The following is a 16649-nucleotide window of genomic DNA, read 5'->3' as shown; positions in this document are numbered from 1 at the left end:
AACGATGCATTATGCCTCGTGTAAGAAAAGAAATCAATGCTTTATTAAGACATACAGTTTAATGAAGTCAGTGCTGGAGTATATTTATCTATCCAAGTTATAAGATATAGTTAAGTGCAAATGTTTACATGCCTCTTGGTTTCTGGGTTTGTAAATAAGCAGCATTTTAAATACGATCTGCATGAAAAAGAATGCTGGTGTAGTGATGCTTTTTTCAGTTAAAATGATTTCAAGAATTACAGTAATGAAGTTAACAGTTATCTTCATCAGTTGCAGAAAATGTGCATCCCATATGGGATGCAAACAAAAAAAAACTAAAAAAAAAAACATTCAACACATCGAGTGAGGAGTGAAGGAGATCAGGAAAGTCATCACATGACATGAAACAGACAATCCAGAGCTGAAAATGATCAAATAGTCAGTAGTATTGACATATTAGTGGAGAGCAATAATCAAAGTCTACATGTTGAATAAACATACAGTACATAATTCTCACTGTCTTACTATGTATAAATATATAGTTTTAAAGTTGTTTCAAAATCAACACACACAATGCATTTCATTCATTTTATATGCAGATCCTTGCACTAAAAGGATTTTTTTACGCATAAGGAAAAGCAAAGCAAATGCAACAGTAACACATGTTTACATTTTGCATTTCATTTGGAGTATCTGGTTTGTTTCATGCCAATACTAAACACTGCGAAAGCAATTACAGAGAAAAATATGGCCACAGCTTTTAGTCATTTACTCTCATCAAAACATGTTCTGGCAGAAATAGGAATGAACGTCTGCACGGTGCTATTGACTGTCTTTAGTAATAATATTACTGGAACTACATTAAATTACAGAAACTTCCAGCTTCTCAACATAAATCCCAAAAGGCCAACTGACATGATGCTAAAATAAAAACAGAAAATCTTATGATTTAATTGCTGGAAAATAACAATGATTATCATGAGGAAATGGTGTGCTGATTGCTGCAAGATGGTTTAAAGTCACATATATTGTGTGACATGTTTAGCAAGGAGAAGTCATATCCAGCAATCATTCCGGGCAATCTAAGAAAAATTCATTATGGTCATTTGTTGCTTTGTCACTTGCTAGAAATCACTTGCATAAATTCATATTTTATCACCTATTTATCTCTATATAACTGCTTTGGAACAATGTCCATTGTTAAGAATGCTATACAAATAAAACCAAATAGAATTAAATTTGCTAGCAGGTTGTTTCATTTGGCCAGTCACATACATTATATTATGCATTTAATATTTTGCATTTAATTATATATATTTTAGAGTATTTATTATAGATATATTTTAGAGTATTCAATGTGCAGCTTGTATAGTATTATTGATTTACTGTACTCTTAAAATAACAACATACAGCTTTTATTTTTAACAAAAGCAAACTAAATAACTAGCAACAGAAGTGAGTACACCCTAAGTGAACATGTCAAAACTGTGTACAAAGTGTGTATATACTGTGTGAGCACCATTGTTATCCAGCGCTGCCTTAATCCTCCAGGGCATGGAATTCACCAGAGCTGCATAGGTTGTTGCTGGGATTCTTTTCCACTCCTCTATAATGACATCACAGAGATGCTAAATGTTATACATGCTGTTTTTTCTGCTTGATGATGCCCCACAGGTGCTCAATAGGGTTCAGGTCTGGAGACATACTTGGCCACTCCGTTACCTTTAGCTTCCTCAGCATGGCAGTTGTCTTCTTTGCGGTGCGTTTTGGGTTGTTCTGCTTGTTTGGGTCATGTTCTGCTTCAGAATGTCACAGTACATGTTGGAATCCATGTTTCCCTCAACAAACAGCAGCTCCCCAGTATCAGCAGCACTCATGCAGCTCTAGACCATGATAATACCACCACTTGACTGTAGGCAAGACACAATTTTCTTGGTACTTCTCACCAGGGCATCGCTACACATGCTGGACACCATCAACAAGTTTATCTTAGTCTCATCAGACCACAGGAAATGTTTCCAGTAATTCATGCTCTTGGACAGGTTTCAACTGTTTGTGGGTTTCTTGTTAGCCAGCTTTAGAAGAGGCTTTCTTCTGGGATGACGGCCATGCAAACCGACTTGTTGCAGTGTGCGGCGTACGGTCTGAGCACTAACAAGCGGACCTTCGACTTTTGCAACCTCTAAAGCAATGCTGCAGCACTCATGTCTGGTTTTTTTTACGTCAGCTTCTGCACCTGACGCACAGCACGAGGACTCAACTTTTTTGCGAGGGCTGTTCTGAGTGGAACCCGTCTTGAAAAAATCTTTGTATGACCCTTGCCACTGTACTGTAACTCAGTTTCAAGGTGTAACTGATCTTCTTATAACCTCTGTGATCTTTGTGGAGAGCAACATTTCTAATTTTAAAATCCTCTTTGCCATGAGGTGCCATGTTGAACATCCAGTGGTCCGTATGAGAGAACTTTACTCAAAGCAGCAAATTTCAACTGCTCTAATACAAGATACACAAATTGTTATGGTCCTGTCAAGCACACATGATCATAATGAATAGGACATGAGGCTTTGCATGGTTAAGTGACGTACAGCTGTTGTACTTACTTTTGTTGCAGCTATTTATACAATAATGGCTGTATGTTGAGTTATTTTCAGAGGACAGTAAAGTTATACTGCTATACAAGCTGCACATTGACTTCTCTAAAATATATCCAAGTTTTATTTCTATAGTATTGTCCCTTTAGAAGATACTAAAATTGTTGTCCAATTGTGAGGGGTGTACTCACTTTTGTGAGATACTGTGTATATTATTATAGTCTACAAAACAGTGCTGCCATCACTACACAGTTGCAATGCGTCAATCCCGCTAGTTCTTCTCTTCATGTAAAATTCTGTTATTAAGTTGTTGATTAACAAAAAAAAAAAAAAGCACACACATATACTGTGTAAAGAATCTATTTAGGCTTAATCTTTAAACAGATTTAGAGCTTGTTTAAAAAAAGCACAAAATAAATGTAGGGTGTGAACAGTTAGCTGTGTGAATAGAAAAAGAACAAAGGTGCATGTCTGGGGAGGTTTTCACAAATGTATATGATTATTGCAGCTGGTAAAGATAAAGATTACTCACTGATTAATAAGGAAGGGAACTTATATTTGGATGCATTTACTTCCTGTCCACAGCAGAATCCAGTTTATGGTTGAATTGTTTATATTCTTAAAGCTCTTACCAGTGCAGCTCTCCGCTACATTGATAAATTACTGTGTGATTACTCTGCCCGCAGGTCCCTCAGGTAATTGGAGCAGGTGCTATTTGCTACTGGACATCAGTTTTGCTCCCTTCGTGGTCTTTAAATTGAGATTTTAAATGAATAATTCAATCAGTGTGGCTTCATTTTAGTTTGTTGTCTTGTTATAGCTCACTTGTGCAGGCTGCATTGAAAAAGGGAGAAGAACATGGCCACATGAAACAGTTGGTATTTCATTTAGAACCAAGATACCGTGCTCTGATTGGATAGTTAGTAGTCAATGTGGTGCACCAAACACACAAGAAAAATAAAAATAAAACAAAGTAAAATTACCCGCCTAAACCATGATGTCAACTAATAACTGTTAAGGGGTGGGATGTAACACAGGACGATAGGTAAGCAGGTTGCAATGGCCATGACAGAGTGTGTAAGTGTCTGACCATCGAAGATGTATTAAATCAAAGCCAACTGAAAATTCCAGATGCCAACAACCATTGAGACTTCAAAATATGGCAGCAATGTTACTTCAAGTATCTCCAAGTTACTGATTGCGAACAGGTGTGCGCAATTATATATGTACACACTCTCTCTATCTCTCTCTCACACACACTCACACACACACACACACACACACACACACACACACACACACACACACACAAAACACACACACAGATTCCTATTCAAAAACTCTCTGCAAATTAACGATCTTTGTGACCTATTTTATTAACATTATAAGCCCTAAAGTTCATGACTGACATCTTGTTGCCACTTCTTTCCCACTGTTTTGTACCTGTTTTGTTTGCTTGGATTAATAAAGATTGTTTTTACTAATTCACATGATCATTCAAACCTCTGGCAGTTCAGTGTAGCTAATCTTTAGACTTTGCATCTTTTTGCATGAAAACCAGAGAACCCAGAGGAAACCCTTGCAGGCCCAGCGAAAACATGAGAAAAAAACTTCACGAAACAGATACACAAGAGCTGTAAGGCAGCTAATTAATGCTTTATACAGTAAATAAAATGTATTACTTAAATTATGCACTTCACTACAAAGCCAAAATCTAACAGGATAAAGTTCTTATAAATGATTCTGGCTAATATATTTGGCCTTAAAAGTGGCTTATAAAAGAATATATCGCTATCAGCCACTAGATCTAATAGTGAATAATCACTTACTACAGGGAGTGCAGAATTATTAGGCAAGTTGTATTTTTGAGGATTAATTTTATTTGAGGATTTAATTTGAACAACAACCATGTTCTCAATGAACACAAAAAACTCATTAATATCAAAGCTGAATATTTTTGGAAGTAGTTTTTAGTTTTAGCTATTTTAGGGGGATATCTGTGTGTGCAGGTGACTATTACTGTGCATAATTATTAGGCAACTTAACAAAAAACAAATTTATACCCATTTCAATTATTTATTTTTACCAGTGAAACCAATATAACATCTCAACATTCACAAATATACATTTCTGACATTCAAAACCAAACAAAACAAATCAGTGACCAATATAGCCACCTTTCTTTGCAAGGACACTCAAAAGCCTGCCATCCATGGATTCTGTCAGTGTTTTGATCTGTTCACCATCAACATTGCGTGCAGCAGCAACCACAGCCTCCCAGACACTGTTCAGAGAGGTGTACTGTTTTCCTCCTTGTAAATCGCACATTTGATGATGGACCACAGGTTCTCAATGGGGTTCAGATCAGGTGAACAAGGAGGCCATATCATTAGATTTTCTTCTTTATACCCTTTCTTGCCAGCCACGCTGTGGAGTACTTGGGCGTGTGTGATGGAGCATTGTCCTGCATGAAAATCATGTTTTTCTTGAAGGATGCAGACTTCTTCCTGTACCACTGCTTGAAGAAGGTGTCTTCCAGAAACTGGCAGTAGGACTGGGAGTTCAGCTTGACTCCATCCTCAACCCGAAAAGGCCCCACAAGCTCATCTTTGATGATACCAGCCCAAACCAGTACTCCACCTCCACCTTGCTGGCGTCTGAGTCGGACTGGAGCTCTCTGCCCTTTACCAATCCAGCCACGGGCCCATCCATCTGGCCCATCAAGACTCACTCTCATTTCATCAGTCCATAAAACCTTAGAAAATCAGTCTTGAGATATTTCTTGGCCCAGTCTTGACGTTTCAGCTTGTGTGTCTTGTTCAGTGGTGGTCGACTTTCTGCCTTTCTTACCTTGGCCATGTCTCTGAGTATTGCACACCTTGTGCTTTTGGGCACTCAGTGATGTTGCAGCTCTGAAATATGGCCAAACTGGTGGCAAGTGGCATCTTGGCAGCTGCACGCTTGACTTTTCTCAGTTCACGGGCAGTTATTTTGCGCCTTGGTTTTTCCACACGCTTCTTGCGACCCTGTCGACTATTTTGAATGAAACGCTTGATTGTTCGATGATCACGCTTCAGAAGCTTGGCTATTTTAAGACTGCTGCATCCCTCTGCAATATATCTCACTATTTTTGACTTTTCTGAGCCTGTCAAGTCCTTCTTTTGACCCATTTTGCCAAAGGAAAGGAAGTTGCCTAATAATTATGCACACCTGATATAGGGTGTTGATGTCATTAGACCACACCCCTTCTCATTACAGAGATGCACATCACCTAATATGCTTAATTGGTAGTAGGCTTTCCAGCCTATACAGCTTGGAGTAAGACAACATGCATAACGAGGATGATGTGGTCAAAATACTCATTTGCCTAATAATTCTGCACTCCCTGTATTTTAACACTGTAATTTCAGTACCTGTCTAGCACTTTCTTTGTGTTCTTACATTCACTTTAGTATCTGAGAAGTCTGGATATAATAAGACTTGCATAACCGTCACGTATCCTGTCTTAGAAAAATGCTATGTGGCCTGTGTTGTGAACTGAAGGGAGTAAAAATTCTTGTTTAGCCTTGTCAAGATGAAGAAAGAAAAGCACACAGAAGTAAAGCAGGCCTGTAGTCATCCTGTTTTTCTGTATTCTTTTGCAGAAAAATCTCAAGAGTTTAATGTTAAATGAAACCAAACAGGTTTATGCATGTTTATCTAAAGCTGTATGATCAAATGTAGATTATTCTTGTGTCTCCAATATATAGACTAGCTGAGTCTGAAGTCTCAATGTTCAAGCAAATGCATGCCAAATGGTTTGCCAAGACAGATTTCTGAATATTGTAGACATAGAACAGATCAGAAAAACATATCTTTGTTTGCACCTGAAATGTTCATTTGATCACACAACAACATTGCATGCAAAGTGCTCCAGAATCAAAAACAGGTGAAAGTCTAAACACTAGGATTTTGTGTATACGTGGTAAACAAAGAAACACAGGAGAATTACTGAGATTTTTCTGGCTCAATTTAATGCCTATTCAAATATGCTAAATTTTGCTCTAATTGTTATTTCAGAAGAAAACATCAACAATTGCTTCTAATTTTCATTCTGTTTATTCTGATCAATCACCTTTATAGTAAAGGACCTACTGAAAGATTTGATAAGTATGAAATTGCTGTATATCTTAAACTAAGAGCACCTCAGTCACCTAATTTCACCCCAGTAATATACTGATAGGAGATTTTGGAGATTTTGGAGTGATGTGTTAGGTAGCATTTTCCAGATTAGCTTCAGAAAGAATGTATTGCTTTCTGTAAGGATCAAGAGACATATAGAATTTTGACCAAACTGTAATGAAGGTGTTATTCATGTTGGCTGATGAGAATTAATGTTGTTTTTTCTTTCATTTATATTTTGTCTGTAGCTCATTAAGCAAGAATCACTAAACAAATCTGTTATAATATCTCTTAAAAAACCTTTTTTTTCCCCTAGGCATAGTCAAAATGAAAATGACTGGTATTGAAAAACAGAATGACAGAGTTCATCTAGGCTGCAAATCCATACACAGATAGGAGGCAATATCAGCATATAAATTACCAGAGAATGTCTAAACAAATAGGGACTGTGATAACTGATGGCAGAACTGGCAAAATGCTGTAGGCAACTAACAGAAATTCTTAAATACCAAACACAAGCAAAGAGGTTAAGCCACAAAGCTGACAACAAGCAAATTAAAAAAAGTAAATGAAAACAGAAATGACAACTTGATGGTACCTTTTATTAGTGGATTTGTTGACATGTACCCTACCACAAAGACAGAGCTAGTGACAGGGAACAGGTATTAAGTAAGTATTAGGAATGGACACAAAAAAACAACAAAAGACAGAGTTTAGTAATCAATCATGGCTTGCGACACTAGGGACAGATCAGTTACTGCCAAAGAATTAACAGAAATGTTGACTGGTAGACTAATGAGAATTAGAATCAGGTGTTGACAACTTCAGATGGTTTGGGTTTACCTACAGATAAAAGCCAAGACACCAGTGGCAGTTTATAAGGGTAATATTGATGCTCCTGCTAGGGCTTATGTACGTGGGCAGTGCAGCTGTGGCTGCAGTGAAAGAAGACTTGTTAATTTTCTTCTTGCTTTAGTAATGGTATTAAGTTTCACTGCATGAGATACCTGTCAGTGATGCAGGGCTCTGTTATACTGGTTTATCCATAATATGGATGGTTTCTATAGCTGTAGTATCATAATGATAGTTTGATGGTGGAAATGTGGATGGATTCAGGCAGGACACCACTGAAAGGCCTAGGTTCGAAATACATGACCTGCCACTGTATGATACTGACAATAAAGAAAAGAGAGAATTGTGATCAAGCTTTTGGATCTGATTCCTGACAGTGGGGAAAACTAAAAGAAAAATAAATCTTAAATCTGGGTAGGGATTAGTGGCAAGAACTGTGTCAGATTTCAGGTTTAGGGACAGAGACCTGATCAGAGATACAGGGATACATCTTACACTTCTTTTTTTTCAACAGTTTCTGATTGTGTAGGCAATAGAGAGGACCTGAGACAGGGCTTGAAACAGAAGCATGGACTGAAACAATAACAGAATCCAGGCTGTAATAGAGTTCAAGACAGAAGAGATACCAAGGGCAAAGGTTCAAAATGATGGATCAGGGTTATAGAAAAAGGTTACACCAGATGCTTGACAGGCAATAAACACTAATTTGGAGACTTTAACAGAGAAACAGAAGGAGCTAGATGGATTTAGAAGTAAATGTTTATCTAAGAGAAGAAATTCAACAGAAAGATAGAGACATAGACCAAACCAGAATGTTAGGGAAAGACACCTTGAAACTGAGGACAGGAACAGAACAGGAAATTCTGCAGCCAAATAGAGCTATTTAACAAATCAGCAGTGACCTTTTCAAAACCATGGTTTAGTAGTAATGTCAGAAACAACCAACAGCAAGACCATTAGCCCCTGCAAAGATACACCTACTTAAATGCTATTTCAAATAGAAGTCACAAAGACATCAGGAACTCTGATTCCCAATAACATGTAGTGATTGTTTGTCCAACACACACCACATGTGTAGACCATGTGTTTACAGTGTGACAGCTCCATTGAAGGCAATCACCCAAATGTACAACTGTGTCAGTAAATCATTGATGTTCACAGCTGTAATTACAAAACTTAATAAAAAACATGATAGTGACAGCATGATACTGAATACAGACCCCATGTGACAACTGTTGCTGTGCAACTACAAAATGCACAATTATGGTATTCACTCCTGAACATTTTTATAGGAATGGTACCAGGGGGCTGCTTTGAGTATTTTATAAAATGCTGATTTCCTTGGATTTTTATTCAAAACATAAGTATGTGCTGCTTCTACACAATAGTGAAAAATAGCTTTATTTTTACAAAACCCCATTTAAAAAGAACAAAAGGGGGAAGAAGTTTACAGTGTTTTTTTTAACAAACTTCTAGCATCCGTGTCATCAGTGTGAATAAAGTAATGTTAGCTCACTTAAGTAGCCAATGATCCTGTCGAACAACACTATAGTTTGCTGTTTTTCTTTGGTCATGTCAGTCATTACTGTAGCTGAACGTGAGCCTAGCCATAATTACAACTTTTAAAGTGACTATGAGAGGCAGTCTGGCAGCTTTATTCTTCAGAAAGCTGTGATCGCCTGTTATGTATGCTACACTTTTTTCTCCCTGAGCTTACAAGTGTTACAGGTCTTCTTTTTCAGGTAATTATGGTTTGGTTTTCTGTATTTGAATTGGATTAAAACTGGAGAAAAAAACAACAGACAGATGTTAGATAAGATGCAACATAGTAACAAAAATTTAGAGGAATAGACTTTATTTCACAGATAATCATTGTTAAAAAATAAAAATAAGTCCTCAGCATAGGAGGTAATAGATCAACTAAGCTAGAAAAGTAAGACAGTAAGCCTAGAGAAAAAATACATCAAAAGAATGGCCAACTATTCTATGTAAATATAGAACAAATTGTAGCTACAATCTTGAACAGAATATGTGTTCCAGATGTAAGGTGTTGTAGATCTTGCTAAACACTAGTTAATCTTCAGTAACCTCCCACTACCCTACTGCTACTTTACATCCCCTCTTCTGACTTTCTGTAGCTGCCCTCTAGCACTGACCCACAAAGTTAAAAATGAACCCACCACTTGATCTACTCTGTATGACGCATCCCTTCAAGTCTCTAGCATGACTTGACTTGACCCCAACAATTCCTCAAGATACAAGGACATCATCTATCAAGACATTTCTTTGACCTGGCAGCCAGGTGGTGGAATGAACCTTCCCATCTGTCTGTTCAGCTGAGCCTGTCTACGAATAAAGACTGATATAAGACTAATCAGCTCTGATTAAACACTTAAGTGAACAGTAAAACACTGATTTTCACTTTATTGCTGAACCAACTCAGACAACCTTACTGACAGCTGGCTATGATATTAGATAGGAATCTGTATAAATGTCTTGACAATGAAACTATAAAGGCTGGGTAATAATTTATATCATAAGAGCGAATTCATTCTATATATATATAAAATGAATTCGCTCTTAAATCTATCTATCTATCTATCTATCTATCTATCTATCTATCTATCTATCTATCTATCTATCTATCTATCTATCTATCTATCTATCTATCTATCTATATATATATATATATATATATATATATATATATATATACAGACTTAAAGGCACACATGAAGCCACATTCTTCCATGATTTCCATTCCCCCCCCCAAATGTTTCAAGTCTGTAATGCTCTACTCGCTTCCTGTATAAATTCGTCCAAATTCAAAACATGGAATGCTGAACAGCTGGAACTTTCAAATGTTGTCTGTTATTTTGTATCATTTGTTCTTTTAATTAGTCTAACTTCTTTTCTCCAAAAACATTTTATAGACAAAGTCCACACGGATGCACCTGTATTGAAGCATTTGCTAGCTCATATTGTACCCTGCCACATACATAGGTCGTGACAGGGGCATGGACAACATACTGGGAAAGAACCAAAGACAAAGTTTAGAAATTGGTCATGGCTTGAGAATGGCTCATTGCGAATAACAACGTAACATTTCTAGAAAGAATTCAGCACCAGCATCACTTCGTTATACCAGTCTGTGCATTCATTTTCTTACAGTAATAAATCTGATGCGGATGCCAAAATAAAACTTTATATTGTCTTTTTTTAATGACAATCTTTTTTTTTTATATTGGCATGAGGATGTGTTTTTTTTTATTCTGTGAGTCACCCTGGATAAGGACAGCTGTTACAGTTAATGCATTGGATTACTTTTTCGGTAAAGGTGACTACAAAGATGTTTGTGAAAAATAGAAAGATAAATCCTTCACTGGAGCAGCAGATAAGTCATCAGTTAGCTATCATTTCAGCCCATGATGGATAAACAGACGTTCCAGACATGCTCACACATCGATCAAGACCCATGCCCAGATATTACGTTCAAAAAGACATTAATATGCAGGCTAAAAGAAGCAAAGGGGCAGAACTGAGCATAAAGGCTTGAAACAAAATGTTTCCCAGATAATGTGCAGGGATCCAGCTACAGTAAACAGTTGTTAAACATCAATATTGAAACGTTCATATGAATTTGAAATTCAATATTTCCACACTAGGGTTGCAACATAATGTGCAAACATTTGTGTTTGAACCAGCACAAACATCAGTCCCCATGTGACCCATATGAGCTTAATTAGCATTTGTCCTGTGAATGACCTCCTCTGTATTGAACAATCTGTACATTTTACAGCCTTGCAAAGATTATTTCATTCCAGTGGTGAAAGTTCACAACGAATGCATTTAAAAAACACACAGAGAGTAAGTCATGGGCACCAATGTATATGATTCTGCAAAATGAAGTGAAACAAAAACATATAAAGCAAAAACAAAACAAATAAAGTGAAATTTTTTGGAACGAGACTCCTGTTATGTCCCTCGTATATTCAATCTCCCTTCAGAACAGTGTCAGACATTGTCTTTGACTTTTACTGATATGCTTGAAATTGCCACAGAGACCAACAGACGGCATGAAGGATTTATTTGTGAATATTGTGTTGGCCAAGTGCTTAGGAGGAAGCTAAGGTTAAAGAAATGCATTATTTGCAGTGCTAAGCTGTTTACCTCATAGATAACTTCTCTGTGGGAATAAACAGAAGGACATATGGGTTATGTAAAGAAATGAAAGAATAATAACCTGGGTTTTTCTGAGCAGGATCTTGCATTGGAAATTGATAGGAATTTACACAACTCAATGTGTAAATGATATAAAGATTCAGAGTTTGAGACGAGTGTTAGGGAGCGAGGTTATTGTTTATACCCAAAATGATTTACAGTTTAACACCTAGAGGGGTTCAGAGTCCACTCAAATTGTGCAAATAGTGTGTGTGTGTGTGTGTATCCATGTACTGTATATCACCTCTTTAAATGATACAAAATGCACATTGAGGAAACAACTGTATAAAATTATCTTTTACAGTAGATAATGGAAAGAGAATTTGTATCTAAACAGATTAGGATACTACTAAGTGGTTCAATATTCTTAAAAAATATAAAACATTAAACATTCTCTGTCCACACATTTTATTTGCTTTTCAAATAATTCCCAAAATCATTTCATCCAAACTCAATCTTCTGTTTTCATCCCTATACAGGTCATCCATAAAAATGCAAGACGCTTTGCATCATTTCCATTAAGCATTTATTTACTTACAGAATAAATGACAGTGTGAGTGAACATCTCATGTGTTAAAAAATACAATGTGAAAATTCAGGTAGTAAGGTAACCTTTATCATTTTATCTTCATTGTTTTGAGTTAAATAGGTCACTTTATCAATATGATTTTATCCTGTGACAAATATTCATCATACATCAATTCTTCTCAATTTTGTCAGTCCACACTATAACATGTTTAGGGGGAATCTGTGCAAAATCTTTAAGAAAAATATAAAAGATGCATATTGGAAAATATCTGAATAAATTAAATATCTGGACCCTGGTGCACAACAATTACTATTTACACTGATTACTGTGTAACAAAAGCAAGATTTTCCCTTGAAGTGGTGAACATTCTCCGGGTGCATTGGAAAACGAAAATTGTTAATGAAAGTTGTTTCACTAAAAGGTCACATGTTTTTCCTCCTTCCTATCGTTGCATTTGTGGTCTGTCCATCCCATTTTTCTCATTTCACATCCACTCTCTTCCACTTTGTGTTTTTACTCTCACATTGAATGTTTTTTTTTTTACTATTTTAAACATAAAGGAGATTTTAAAGGTCAAATACAAAAGGAGATTGTCTTTTTCATTTTCCATAAAAATAATATTCTTTTCCCTTTGCCATCATGTGTGTGATGTCTCTGTCCTTCCTCTCTCTCTGTACTTAAATAACACAACATGCAATACATGTTCCTCTTGCCAACATCCACATACTTTATAGCCTAATTACATACTGACCTTTGTATTTTGAACGGTTGAGCTCATTACTAATTAGTGAAGGTCAGTGACATGTAATGGAAGAGTAAAAACATTGCAAGTGGAAAACACAAATGCTGTTTGTAGCTAGTTCCTTCCATAGAAGCCATTTATGATTAGTCGTAGCTCAGTTGTGAGGATGGCCAACCTTGAATCAGAAGATGGGTTCCAGTTGCCACCAAGTTGCCACTGCTGGGACCTTGCACAAGACACTTAACCCTCAACTGCTCAGTTGTATAAATAAGATAAATACAAGTTACTCTGGATGAGGGCATCTGCCAAATGCCATAATTGTATCTCTTTTGAATTTTTTTTATATTTTCCAACTTTACACAGTATTACTTGAAACTTAACTATTACACTATGAATGTTAATACTGATTAAATTTGCCATGTTAAACATTAACTTTGATTAATGTACATTATTATGTCACAGATTGTTATCAATGAATAACAATACTAGAATTTATTCTTTCCAAAAAGACTTATATCTATGTTGCTTCAGCCACCGTTGCACAATCTAGGGGAAATTGCTAAATGAGACGCAAAGAGGCGAGATTCAGATAGCAAAGTCTTCCATTCAATACTTCAAGTATTTATACTTTACATTGTGTGATATTGACATATATTGATATATCATGCTGGCAGTTGAAAAAGTTGTAATAGTCAGTTTTGGTTTATCAATTAAAAACAAAGTTTAATATAGAATTTGATTTAATATACAGTATTAGCTGCAAATTTAGCAATTTCTTTAAAATATTTTGATTTATAGTTAAAAAAAAGGACACTTTTAACAAATAATTAGTTTATAATGATGTTATTCAGACTCTATATTTTGAATATTACATATATAATTATTTGTCGCATTATAAGTCACAAAAATACACCTTAAATTTTAAAATTTCTATTTTTGATTTATATTTGTGACTTATGTATTTAAACACAATAAGAAATGCAGTCAAAAGTTCTGGTGGAAAAAATAAAAATAAAAATAAATTAGAGAAATACAATAGAATGTACATGATAAAACAGAATATAGCTAAATCCCAATAAAAACATAAAAATTGAATAATACAACTAAAAATAGAATGTGGAGTATCTAATCAATATTTTGGGACAAAAGTAAAGTCTTAGAACAGCTCTATAATTGGTTGAAAGTCAAAACCATACAATCATCCATCATCTAGCACCTCATTTGAACTGTTGTAGATTTGTTGGAGGTATTGTTGAGCAGGGTTATGAGGTTTTAGCAAAATTTCCAGATCATCTGCATTTTAGAAACCACACACCATTCCTGAAACCTTCCATAGAATGTCAACAAAAATAAGAGTATTGCATTGCTTACATTTCTGATGCGATTCCTAAAAATCTGCAAAGATTAGACATTCAACCTGGTGTCAGTATAATTGCTGCTATTCCATTAAATAATATTATAGCCCACAGCTGCAGACATTATTTATGCATAAAATTCCAAGACAAAGCTTGATGGAAAATGCGTGGCTGGCAAGCAATGCAACAAGGTCATGAACGCTTTTTTCCCATGTTGTGTGCGCTATGGATTTAGACTTGGAATATATGTCAGCAGAGATGTGCCGGTATCTTACGTCAGCATAAGCGCTCTATTGAGGAGAAAATTCGTCTCAAAGTGCATTATTCATTATGCTCTCATGAGCATTAATTACTCATAGGATTGCACATCAGACCATATCGCTACTGAAAGAAATGAAGAAATCACTTTAATGTTGCATCAGCTAACAAGCTTCAGTCTACTTTTAATTCCCTCATTAGTGTATTACAAAATCTCAAGCCACTTTAGCCTCTCAGTATGTCTAATTTGTCAATTTCATGTTACGTGCACGGGTAAAATCTCATTAAGAGTTTATTTAAATGAGTGCAGAGCCTTTAAATATTAATCATGCATCATGTGTAATTTGAAAAGATCTAAGTAACATTTTAAGCAGACTTTTTTTTTTGAAGAGCAACCCTCTAATCACTAAAACTCCCAAATATTTTGTCTTTTCAACTTTGGATACTTTAGTGCCTTGTTGCTGAATGTCAGAAAGTTGTGCATGTGGATGGATAGAAGATAATATAAAATGGTCATTTGCCGGTCAATATTATGAAACACCTCATGAACTCACTCCACAGAAAACCAGGTCACCAGGTCAAAAACTAACGAGTCTATCATTTATTTTCTAATATTTGGTCGTATATTTTTTTCTGCCTTAATAACAGCAGCAAGATGTGGTTTAAGGTCAGTAGTTCTTTAGACTATGACCTTATGAAAAATACACACACATACAATGTTTTTTCCTTATTTTTATTATTTTTAAATGGTACATTAATTCTGATGACAACCAAACTATGATAGAACACACATGGAATCACACATGGGGAGGGAGACTCCGATGACCAACTCAGCTGTCCTCACTATCCTCTTTAGGGTCTTGCGATCCAAGATGGTGCAGTTCCAAACGAGGCAGTGATGCAGCTGCTCAGGATGCTCTCGATGGTCCCTCTGTAGAAAAAGGTCAGGATAGGGGGAGGGAGATGGGCTTTCCTCAGCCTTCTCAGGAAGTAGAGATGCTGCTCGGCTTTCTTGGTGATGGAGCTGGTGTTGAGTGACCAGGTGAAGGTGATTAGTGCTGCTACAACTACTGAGAAAAGTCCATAATTACTTATAGAAATGAAGGTCAGTCAAGCCATAAAATCGAAAGAAATTTAAATGTATTTATTTACATTTATATTTACATTTGCGGCATTTAGCAGACACCCTTATCCAGAGCGACGTACAAAAGTGCTTTGAGTCTCTAGCAATGAATAAATCTACACTGGTATGCAAGATTACAAACTTTATATTAATAAATCTAACTCTAGAATTCTACAAAGCAAACTAAGAAAGTGCTAATTTAGGTGTTTCAGGAAGAGGTAGGTTTTCAACCATTGCTTGACGATAGCCAGGGACTCCTAGGGGAAGTTCATTCCACCACCTTGGTGCCAGAACAGAGAAGAGCCTTGAAGTATACTTACCTCTCATTCTGAGAGAAGGTGGTACCAGTCGAGCAGTACTGGTGGATCTCAGACAGCGTGGTGCAGTGCGAGATGTGATGAGGTCTCTAAGGTAAGATGGTGCTGGTCCATTTTTGGCCTTGTAGGCAAGCATCAGTGTTTTGAATCTGATACAATAAAAATTGACAGGAACGAGCCACATTAGCGACATGTGAGAAGAAGGACAGTTCATTGTCCATAGTTACCCCAAGGTTACGAGCAGTGGCTGAAGGGGAGAGCAAAGAGTCATGAGTTATTCTGAGATCTTGACCGGAGATAAATCACCTGCAGTTCTGTTTTTCTGGGGTTGAGTTTTAGTTGATGAGCACACATCCATGAAGATATGTCTGTCAAGCATGCTGAGATCCAAGCAGAAGCTATGGTATCTGACGGAGGGAAAGAAATGATGAGTTGAGTGTCATCTGCATAGCAGTGGTAGGAAAACCCATGTGAGGATATGACTTCACCAATGGAGTGGGTATAGAGAGATAAAAGGAGGA

The sequence above is a fragment of the Silurus meridionalis genome, chromosome 10 (genome assembly GCF_014805685.1).
Source record: "Silurus meridionalis isolate SWU-2019-XX chromosome 10, ASM1480568v1, whole genome shotgun sequence".
NCBI lineage: Eukaryota > Metazoa > Chordata > Actinopteri > Siluriformes > Siluridae > Silurus > Silurus meridionalis.
This window is presented reverse-complemented; position numbering follows the sequence as displayed.